This window comes from Hakea prostrata, chromosome 9 (genome assembly GCF_041222555.1).
Source record: "Hakea prostrata isolate BN-2017 chromosome 9, UWA_Hpros_2, whole genome shotgun sequence".
NCBI classification, from domain to species: domain Eukaryota; kingdom Viridiplantae; phylum Streptophyta; class Magnoliopsida; order Proteales; family Proteaceae; genus Hakea; species Hakea prostrata.
In genome coordinates, this window is record NC_142608.1 from 51,374,075 (window position 1) to 51,386,008 (window position 11,934).

The 11,934-nt window shown below is 37.9% G+C and overlaps 1 non-coding gene across 1 annotated transcript; it reads right to left on the reverse strand.

Moving 5' to 3' along the window:
* Positions 1 to 3,706: 3,706 nt before the first annotated feature.
* Positions 3,707 to 3,813, reverse strand: LOC149005466 (small nucleolar RNA R71). Its single transcript, XR_016170072.1, has one exon. It is a non-coding gene; the product is annotated as a small nucleolar RNA R71 (small nucleolar RNA).
* Between the last annotated feature and the right edge of the window lie 8,121 nt (positions 3,814 to 11,934).

The window sequence follows — 11,934 nt, forward strand, 5'->3', positions numbered from 1 at the left end:
CCAGTCAAGGGGAGAGTTCTGGGTAATCCAATTATGGTGTTTGTTAGGTTTCTTGTCACCCAGTGGTTATAGGAATGTTAGATTCGAGATTTAGGCTATGATCACTCGAAATCCAGATTGAAAACGGATGATCAGAAGCCTGAGTTTCGGATTGAAACTCTTTGTTTTTGGGGCGGTCACTAGTGGCGGTCGCTCAACCTAAGTGACCGGCTGGTAAACAGTGACCAACTGACTTTTGGTTTTGATTCATTTTCATTCAATTGACTTATACATTATTGTAACCTTGTATATAGGTGTTCTCTGTTTGAAGAGGAAGTCTTATAATAGTTTACGGATTTCTTTTTACGGACGATTTACTTATATGCAGGTAAGGACATTCAATCCTATCTTTATGAATAGACTTAAACGTGCTAGTCCAGTGTCTGTTAGTATTAGCCTTTCATTTTATATGCTGCTGTAATCATGTTCTACATGCTGATCTTGTTATATTGCTGCTGTTTATCTTGTTTACATATATACTTTGTTGATCATGAATGTTATATATTGATGATGGTTAGTATGTGGTTTTGATGGATGAGGTATTCCTTTGGGATATCTTAGCTTGGGATATCAGAAGGCAGTGGAATGGGACACATGCCTGCTGATGTCTCCAGCACTATCATAACTATTGGATGACATTGTTAGATAGAGTCTAGAGTTGCATGGCTAGGTACCCCACATGCTACTACCCTTTCGGTAGGGGGATTGAAACCGGATGACCCGTGATGACAGTGATGTGACGTTGGTCCACTGTTAGTCATATAAATGGTAGGGTTGCATATGTGAGGGTTGGGGTCATGGACGTCCAAGGAACGGACCGAGTGTCGTGAGGAGTCATAAGAGCATTCCGCCCCAACAATATGTGGATGACCATAGGGTTATGGAATGAAGTCCAATAGTGGTAGCTAGTCCGTGAGGATTCTCATTCCTAGGTTGCGAAGGATACTGAACCGAGTTGGTTGGTGCCATAGGGGATGTATATGAACTTCATGTAGACATGTTACCTGTATGACCTTGCATTGGATTAGAAACCCCGACATGCGCCAGTACTCATTACCAATGGTTGTGGTGAGAGAGTGTTGACTTAACCCCAGCTATGGTTTGAGAGCCAAGTGTGGACTTTCCATTTTGCCTAGGATCCCTACAGAGGTAACCAGTCCTTGTCGGATCAGAGTGACTAGACTTACCCATAGGAGGGCTGGTGTATATCTTAAAGTATGTCAGCTGTTAGAGACTTGCATAGTTAGAATCATAGTATCATTCATACTTTGCACTCATTCATATCATATATGCATTGCTGATTTGTTGGATATTTGGATGGGAATTGTAATTGTTCTTATTGAGTTCTCTAGAACTCACTCCTTTATTTGTATATGTTTTATTAGCCTGCACAGATGGAGGAAATGTGTTGGAAGATGGATTGGTTTCCTATGAAGGAACCTTCCCGTATGAAGAGGATGTGGCACTGGCAATGGGAAATGGAGATAGCCTGTGCGAGAGCTCCTGCGAGTGCATGGAATGCACTTATTGATAACTCTATGAAATAGAGTTAAGATTGGTAACTTTATACTTGAGATGGCTTGATTTAGGAGTATTTTGTCTTTGTTTTAGTGATAATATTCATTAGATGTTGTTTTATTTAGTCTTAACATGTTGCATCTTGTTTAGTTCATTATTGTCACTCTTACATGAATTTTTCTTCAGAATTGTGGATGAATTTGACTGTTTCTCTTTCTCTTGAAAAATTTAGGTAAAGAGCCATAATAGGAGAAGAAGTTGTCCTCTAACTTTGCTGTGAAATTTGCTGCAACAATTCGGAGCAGAATATTCTTAGATCCAATACAAGTGGAAATGACCAAAAGGGGCTAACTTAAGAGGACATTACTCTTGTAAATGCATGATTGTTCTCAGCCCTTGATCTGAGGAGGAATGTTCTAATCCTAGGGCCAATGGCTCTACCCTAATGATGAGTGCATATTATGGAAGAAAGAAGGAGGCAAGGAGAGAGGAGAGAGGGACATAGCAACACACGACTTAGGAAGGGAAGTGAGGACACGGCTGAAGCAAGGAGAAGGAGAATCAGAGCTGGACTCATGCGGAAGCAAAGAAAGTTGCTAGAGAAGTTGATTTGCTAGAGAAGAAGGCTGGAGCTCTTGTGGAAGCATTGAAGCTTTAGTTTCTTTTCATTCTTATAAGCTTATCTTCTCATCTTCTAGCTTAATGTTAACTATAACTACTGTTGTGTTTTTAATGTCTGTTATGGGCTAAACTTGTGTTGTGTTGGGATGATAAACCTGAATTTTGAGATGTACTTATCATGTGTTCTTCAGTTTTACTACAATACAACTTGTTGTCAATGAATTTAGCATGATATATATTGATTAATTTCGGTTCTTGATGAATCTTTCATGAATGATTGTTATGATTGAGTTAGCTGGAAAGTTAATGCAGTCTAGATGTTTGTTGAATTGTGTGAGTTAGCATAATCTTTAATTAGTTTGTGTTAATTAGTAGGTTGGGTAGGAATATCCAATTAACTCACATTACCATTGATCGGATTGAGTTTAAATTGCATTAATATTTCAATTCTTCATAGGAATATGCAGATGTTGATTTAGGATGCTAGCTTATGTGTATTGGAAAATACCATATTGTCATTCATTCCAAGTTCTTGATATATTTTGGGGTTGTAGTATTACTTTAGTATTTGCATTAGAAAATTCAAGGGAGGGGAAACTTGATTCCCAACACTCTTTTCACTCACTAAGTTCCCTGTATTGCTTAATCTCCATTTTAGTTCTTTAGTTTAATTACCTGACATTTGGTTAATTAGTTAGTCAATCACAAATCAATCTTGTTAATCTTGTTTAAATCAATTTTACTTTTACATTGAAAGTTAAGGATATAATTCTCCGTGGGATCGATACTCTACTTATCATTTATTACTTGATTGCGACACGTGCAATTGCGTAACATCTTGGTACACAAGCAACAAGTTTTTGGCGCCGTTGCCAGGGAATTTTGTCATTGATAATTAGTGTAGAAGTAAGTTCTTGTTTTATCTACTGAAATTTCTTTACTTTTATCTTAGTTTTCTTTTATTTCCAGGTGCTTTTACCCTTGTATGAACATGCTGCCTGATCAAGAGTTGGTACCCTTTGACTTCGAAATAGAAAGGACATTTCGAGCTAGAAGAAGGGAGCAGCGAGGCTTAGTAGCAGTTCCAACAATGGCTGAAGCAGTGAGAAATGGGTTGAATAATATTGAGAATAATATGGCAGCTGAGGGTGATGATAGAGACAGGGCCATTAGAGGATATGTTGTCCCAAGGTTGCATGAGCTGAATCCAAGTATAGTAAGGCCATAAACTCAAGCATTGCATTTTGAACTTAAGCCTGTGATGTTCCAAATGCTTCAGACTATAGGACAGTTCAGTGGGATGCCAAAAGAAGATCCTCATCTCCATTTTAGACTCTTCATGGAAGTAAGTGATTCTTTCAAGATACCTGGAGCAACTGAAGAAGCTTTGAGATTGAAGCTATTCCCTTACTCATTGCAGGATAGGGCAACAACATGGTTGAACTTCTTACCTCCACAATCAATAGCCACATGGAATGATTTAGTAGAGAAGTTCTTGATGAAGTACTTCCCTGCAACAAAGAATGCCAAGTTCAGAAATGACATCACTGGTTTTCAACAGTTGGATGGTGAATCTTTGTATAAGGCATGGGAAAGATTTAAGGAGCTCTTGCATAAATGTCCTCACCATGGTATTCCTCATTGGATTCAAATGGAGACTTTCTACTATGGTTTAAGTGGACAAACTCGATCCATAGTAGATGCATCAGCAAATGGGGCTATATTGGCTAAGTCTTACAATGAAGCTTATGAGATCTTGGAGAGAATGGCCAACAACAACTACCAATGGCCAGCTGAGAGAGGTGCTGCAAATAAGAGAATGGCAGGGATTTATGAGTTAGATGCAGTGACAGCTTTAACTGCACAAATGTCATCCCTAACTAGTGTGTTAAAATCCGTAAACTTGTCTGCAGCTGTACAAACTCAACAAAATACAGCAGTCTCGTGTACATATTGTGGTGGGGAGCATGTCTTTGATAGCTGTCCATCTAACCCATAATTTGCTTACTATGTTGGTAATTTCAGCAATGCCAATAACCCATATTCCAACACCTATAATCCTGGTTAGAGGCAGCACTCTAACTACTCTTGGAATGTTCAAGGACAAAATGTAGGCCCATCTTCCATCCCACCTCGACCTCATCAGCTTCCAAGTGCTCAACAGCAAGTGAAAATTCATCCTATGGAACCCTCTTCATCAATAGAGCTTCTATTGAAAGAATATATGGCAAAGAATGATGCATTGATTCAGAGTCAAGCATCTTCATTGAGAAATTTGGAGAATCAAGTTAGACAGCTAGCTAATACTTTAAGCAATCAACCTCAAGGATCATTGCCAAGTGACACAGAAAATCCTAGGAGTGAAGGCAAGGAGCATTGTAACGTTATTGCATTAAGGAGTGGAAAACCTCTAGAGCCACCTCATTCAAAGCCTAGCCAACAGAAGGGACCTATTTCTATCCAAGAAGAAGGGGAGAAGGAAGATCCTGCTACTGCTCAAAAGGAACAAACTGATTCTGTAATAGAAAAGTGCTTTGTTGTGGATGTCATTGAAGAGCTGGTTTCAGAAGAGTTGGAGAAAGAGTGTATTAAAAACCCGCTAGAGCTTTCATTGGCAATAGAAATTGAACAAGTGGATGATGAAGGAAGTAGATATATGGCTTGGTTAGAGGCAAGACCAGCTAAGGCATTTAGAGGGAGTGCATTCGAGCCTCTTGGGTTAGCTAAATGTGAAACTAAACCCCCTAAACCATCAATTGAAGAGCCACCTATGTTAGAGTTCACACCTCTCTCAGAACACCTTCAGTATACTGATTTGGTTGAAGCCAAGACACTCCTTGTTATTGTTTCAACAGTGCTAACAGAGGAGCAAGAAGATATGCTACTTGAAGTGCTGAAGAAGTGTAGAAGAGCAATGGGGTGGAGTATAGTTGAGATCAACGAGATCAATCCTTCAATGTACAAGCTTAAAATTTGGTTGGAGAAATGTTGCAATAGGTATGTGAAGCAGCAAAGGAGTTTGAGTCCAATTATGGAAGGTGCAGAAGAAGAAATCATTAAATGGCCTTGGGAACTAGAGCATGCAGTGGATCAAGCATTATTGGGGTGCACCATTGGAGCGGGACAAATCTTCAATCATCCTTCAAGATGCTTAAAAAGAAGGGAGGCCACCCAGATTTCATTATTTTTAGTTGTTAGCTATTAGTTCATTAGGTGTTTAATAAAGTCATGGGTAGTTCACAATTTGTGATGTAAAACTGACAGATGACTTGCTGACATGTATTTTTGATGTGCAGAGAGTGTGGGGAATAAAAAAGAGATTAAGTGGTTGTTTTGCCAAATTTGGCAATAAACCAAACTGCTGAATATAACATGTTTCAGTACCCAACAGATTTCACTATCTTTGTCATAGCTTTGTTGCAACAAAGTTTTGGTCCTCAGCTACGGGTCTTACATTCTCTGTTGAAAATTACAATCTGTGTTCGTTGCTGTAGAAATGCTGCAGCAACACCACAGCTAGGATAAAACCACACATTTGACCCGGTTTAACCTCAAACCCAACCAACCCATCGTTTCTACACTTCTAAACCTCTCCTAAACCATTGTTGACCCATACTGACTCAACCCAATTTTAAACCAATACCAACTCAAACCCATTAAACCTCTCATTTCAAACCAAAACCCAAAAATACTCAGAAAACTTATTCAAACCTAACGGAACCATTGTCTTCTCCACTGCGACTCTTCCTCCTCTCCTCTTCCATTTTCTGCTTCTCAAATACTTTCCCACCTCCATTTGCCTACATTCACCCATCAATGCACCTTCTTCTTCACCAATAGTCCATCTCCCACAAAAATCCTAATTTTTGTTTCCCATTCTACACTCGAATCGCGTCTCAGTGGTCTATGGGTGCTGTCCTAGGCTTCAAGAAAGTTTTGGTTGTGTTCCCACCATACATTTTCACTACACCACATTAGCTAAGTGTTTTCCCCCTTCCTTTTCTTTCATTACTTATTTTTAACATTCTTACTTTGCTGTGGTTAAATTTTTTTGTGCATTTTCTTTGTTGTCAGTCCGTTATGGTTGTGTTTTTCTTTTTCTGTGGATTGATGTGTTTGTTATTGTCTTGTCTAAATGTTTGTTTTCTTTAGGCTATTTGCATTTGGTTATTTGTTTTAGGCTATGTTTTGCAGCCACCATCACTAGCAAACAACAAACCAGAATTTTTGATTCCTGTCAGTTGTTAGTATCACAGTGTTGTGATTTCCCATCTAATGTGTTTGTTTGTTAGTGGTAGTTCTTCTCTCTAGTCTCTTCCCTTTGTGTCGTCTGCTTGTGTTCCTCTGTTCAAATTTTGTTCTTTGGTTTTATGTGTGTTTGTTTCTGCCTCTCCTAGGTATATTTGTGTACTTTTGGTTATTCACTCTTTTCTGTTCATCTCCATATACTTACTGTCTCACTTGTTTTTGTTTGTTTTTGTTCTTTTCAGCACTACTCTGTTTTTGTTGTTGTTTCCCCCTTCATTCCCTATATGCCATATGTTTGTTTGATTAGTTGTAGTTATTTTCTATAGTCTTTTACCTTTATGTAGTCTACTGTGTTTGTTTTTGTTTGATTATCCCTGTCTTGGTTGTGTGTTTGAGTTCAATATTGGTTGTTGATGATGCTGATGATGCTGCAGCCTAGTTTGTTCAGGGAAGTTCTGTTCTCTTCTCTTCCTTTACATTGTTTTTCTTTGTTTCACTATTTTTTTCTTTCTTTCGCTGTGAAGACACTGCTCATCTTCAGTTTGGGGGTAAGCTTTGCCCTGTCCCAATAATTGCATGTGTCATCTTTATGTTATAGATGTTCTTAGTTGCTTATTTTCTTTAGCTTTCTTTTGTGGTTTACTTTTAATGTTGCATATGCTGTCCAGTTTTAGATTTGTGAGTTGCTGTCCAGTTTTATAGTAGATGTTTTGGGTAAATGTTTTGTGTAGTCAATTTGACAATTTGGCCTGTCATGTAATTTGGATGGTTGTTAATGAATGAGAATGTCAGTGCCTCTTAATCTGATTTTGTTGGAAATCTTAGCACAAGTCTGCTATAATGATCTGATGTCTGCATTTACTCATTTTTGTGATGCCATATTATTGATGCACCAAGTGATGTTTCAAGCTCTGAAGAACCTGGAAAAAGTTGGATCAATGTGAGAGTTTTAGGATTTTAGAATTCGTTGAATGAGAACCTTGAGACTTACATATTAGGGGTCCCCATTTGGGTGTTTCCAAGAACTCTGTGCATTGTGAATATTGACTGAGGTTTGACCCCTTCCCTTCCCGCACAAGAATAATGCTCCATTGATTTGGGTTGCCTAGTAATCAGAAATATGCATGTAACCCATGTGCATTTTTGACGTCAATAGTGGCCTGAAATATGAGCATGATTTATATAATAAAAAAAAATAATAAAAAGAGTAAGAAAGAAAGAATAATGCTCCGCTGATTTGGGCTGCCTAGTAACCAGGAATATGCATGTAACCTATGTGTATTTTGACGTCAATAGTGGCCCGGAATATGAGCATGCAAAGGCACTCTTGTTTGTGATCTTGTTGAGTAACTGGGTATCTTCATCACAAATGAGTGATATTCGCGTAAAAAAGCAGAATGACAACAACAGTTAAAAAAAAAAAAAAAAAGGGTTCATAAAGAATAAGTTTGGGGGTCAAATGCTCAAAAGAGTATGAAACAAGTTCTTGGGGGGTGTAAAAGGATATGGATCCCTAATTAGCGGAGAGGTAATCATTTGGTCAACATATTAGATCAATGAACTAAACTTGAGGACCATGATTCAGCTGGACTAGGGTAATCTGGGGCAAGATTCTTAACTTTCACACACACACTTGAGAGCATCCTAATGAGTAAAGTGTGACATCTAAGAGTTATTGGCCAGACATGTAGGATCGAAAAAATTAAAAAAGATTGAGAAGCAACTTCTGTCTAACACCCATCCTATTGCATGATTAAGCCAAGTTATTTGCTTTTCTTTTCTTTTGATCTCTTAATGCTTTCATTAGTAGTTAGTTGGTGTTTTCATTTGTCTTTATTGCTCGAGGTCAAGCAATGTCTTAAGTTTGGCGGTGTGATAACTCTATGAAATAGAGTTAAGATTGGTAACTTTATACTTGAGATGGTTTGATTTAGGAGTATTTTGTCTTTGTTTTAGTGATAATATTCATTAGATGTTGTCTTATTTAGTCTTAACATGTTGCGTCTTGTTTAGTTCATTATTGTCACTCTTACATGAATTTCTCTTCAGAATTGTGGATGAATTTGACTGTTTCTCTTTCTCTTGAAAAATGTAGGTAAAGAGCCATAATAGGAGAAGAAGTTGTCCTCTAACTTTGCTGTGAAATTTGCTGCAGCAATTCAGAGAAGAATATTCTTAGATCCAATACAAGTGGAAATGACCAAAAGGGGCTAACTTAAGAGGACATTACTCTTGTAAATGCATGATTGTTCTCAGCCCTTGATCTGAGGAGGAATGTTCTAATCCTAGGGCCAATGGTTCTACCCTAATGATGAGTGCATATTATGGAAGAAAGAAGGAGGCAAGGAGAGAGGAGAGAGGGACATAGCAAAACACGGCTTAGGAAGGGAAGTGAGGACACGGCTAAAGCAAGGAGAAGGAGAATCAGAGCTGGACTCATGCGGAAGCAAAGAAAGCTGCTGGAGAAGTTGATTTGCTGGAGAAGAAGGCTAGAGCTCTTGTGGAAGCATTGAAGCTTTAGTTTCTTTTCATTCTTATAAACTTATCTTCTCATCTTCTAGCTTAATGTTAACTATAACTACTGCTGTGTTTTTAATGTCTGTTATGGGCTAAACTTGTGTTGTGTTGGGATGATAGTAGTACCTAACTTGAATTTTGAGATGTACTTATCATGTGTTCTTCAGTTTTACTACAATACAACTTGTTGTCAATGAATTCAGCATGATATATATTGATTAATTTCGGTTCTTGATGAATCTTTCATGAACGATTGTTATGATTGAGTTAGATGGAAAGTTAATGTAGTCTAGATGTTTGTTGAATTGTGTGAGTTAGCATAATCTTTAATTAGTTTGTGTTAATTAGTAGGTTGGGTAGGAATACCCAATTACCTCACATTACCATTGATTGGATTGGGTTTAAATTGCATTAATATTTCAATTCTTCATAGGAATATGCAAATGTTGATTTAGGATGCTAGCTTATGTGTATTGGAAAATACCATATTGCCATTCATTCCAAGTTCTTGATATATTTTAGGGTTGTAGTATTACTTTAGTATTTGCATTAGAAAATTCAGGGGAGGGGAAACTTGGTTCCCAACACTCTTTTCACTCACTAAGATTGCTTAATTTCCATTTTAGTTCTTTAGTTTAATTACCTGTCATTTGGTTAATTAGTTAGTCAATCACATATCAATCTTGTTAATCTCATTTAAATCAATTTTACTTTTACATTGAAAGTTAAGGATAGAATTCTCCGTGGGATCGATACTTATCATTTATTACTTGATTGCGACACTTATCGCACCCATTGATGGACAAAGACGACAAGTTGGCAAGCAGTTTGCTCAACGATCGGAGAAGAACTGGAGGACACCTTGTCTAGAGATTCATGAGAAACATTATTTAGTCTTAGAAAAGGAAACTGGAAGGAAAATAATATAACTCATTTTGATTGCTTCCGCTGAACTCGTATTCATTTTGATTTATTATTCTTTCATTTATTATTTTTATTGGAGTATTTGGACTCCTGTAATCCTTTAATTAATTTATTGAACTATTATTGCTCTTGATTGTCTTTATTTGTATTTATTATTGTTGATAGACTAAAACTGTGGATCTTGTGACGGATCACTCCCATGGGTTGTCGGGCGGGTAACCGAGACCGGCGGGTGTGGTGTGACAGATAACCTTTGCACCTATGAATGGTATTCTCAACGAGAGTCGTCTGTTGGATCCCATTCCTTTAACCCAATGGTCATCCACATATAATGGACATGATCCTCTCATGTCCACTCACAGGTTGGTTACAAGTCTTGAGTGCCCAGGAGCCTGTATCTATTATATGCAACCCTACCATTCTATGATGACAGCAGGCCTGCTTGACACACAAGACCCAGCCACTGACATCACGGGTTAACTAGCTACAATACCCCTACTGAAAAGGTAGTAGCACTAATTGAGATATCTAGCCCAACACTTGTAGACACCTAGCATTCATGTACCTAGATCTAGATGCATTCATATAAGGTCACTAAGGTAATGGGCAGACCTACAACCCCATTTGATAAAATAGAATAAGAGAATCAATCTCAACCAGTATCATTCATTGTCATACATTCTCATTGATTCTCATATCATTCTCATATAAGATTCAAAGGAAAGAACAATAATCATTCACATATTCTTACCTTTCGTTCGCACAAAGTCACACACCATCACATAACAATAGATATAAAAAAATAAAGTAAGATATCATCAATGAAATTGAAATAACTATATTAAAACATACAAGACATAGTTAGTTTATTCCTCACCTTTCAATTTGGGTTTTGTTCTCCAAAGTCCCAAATTTCACACTCAAGAGTTGGTGATTATACTCAAAATAGTCCTAATCAAATTAGAAAAATAGTAGATATTAATTTGGGAACCAATTGGGTTTCAAAAGAAGTCCATAATCATGCTTCCCAAACCCAAACTGTTAATTGGTCTCAAACCCTTCATTCTCAACCTAGTTTTGGCAAAAATCATTATTTCACCTCCGATTCAAAGTCGAATTGAAACGAGGATTTGGGAACTTCTAATTAATAGTAATAGGGTCCTTAAAATATTAACAATTTGTCTCAATTTGGTCTCGATTAAAAAGCCCCATATTTGGCTCTCACGAGTGCCCGCGGGCTTCTTTGAGAGGCAAAATGTGAAATCATTCGCAACGAATTGCACAAACAACTTCCAAACTAAAGGGAAACATGAATATAACTAATTGAAAGCATTCAATGCATTCTTTATACCCCAACTACCAAAATCTATCATTCATCATAAACCTAGGTTTAGAGAAGAAGGTTGAAGAACACTCACCTTTCTCAACGATTCCGCGATGATCCGAATCTCGACACGTCTTCGTGTGAATGGAATCCAAGATTCTCTTGGTTTCTCCTCCTCTCCAAGCTTCAGCCCCACTTTGGCATTAGAAAATGCATGTAATGGTGAATAGAGGCTTAAAATAGGGCTTTAAACCCGGATTCCTGAAATTGCCCCTAAACTGGGGATGGGCGGTTGATCCAGACTAGTCAACCAGTCCAATCGACCGGCCCTTGGTTGAAGGGTCAACCAAGGTCCGATTCCGATGATTCATGGGTTAAAAGAAAGGTCTTTTGAATATTTACGTTTGGGTATATTTAACTCGTCATTTAAAATTTTCATCATTGGTTTTCAGACGTGCCAATATCGCCTTTTAATTCCTTCGTGACTAACCTTCTCTCTCCTCTTGAATTCTAGGAGAGGGGTCGAGTCATCACTAGGGTCATCCACTAGCATTGGGTCCATCTTCGAACCTTTGGGCTAGACTTGAAAGGTTCATAGTCATCGCCAACTCTAGTTTCAGGTTCACGGTCTTGAAACCATGGATTAAAGGGATAGAAATCTAGGGAATTTCACACTTCATCTAGAGGGGTCAACAATCCTTCCTAGCAGGCAGTTCAAGTTGCTCCAAATAAGCATCTAAAAG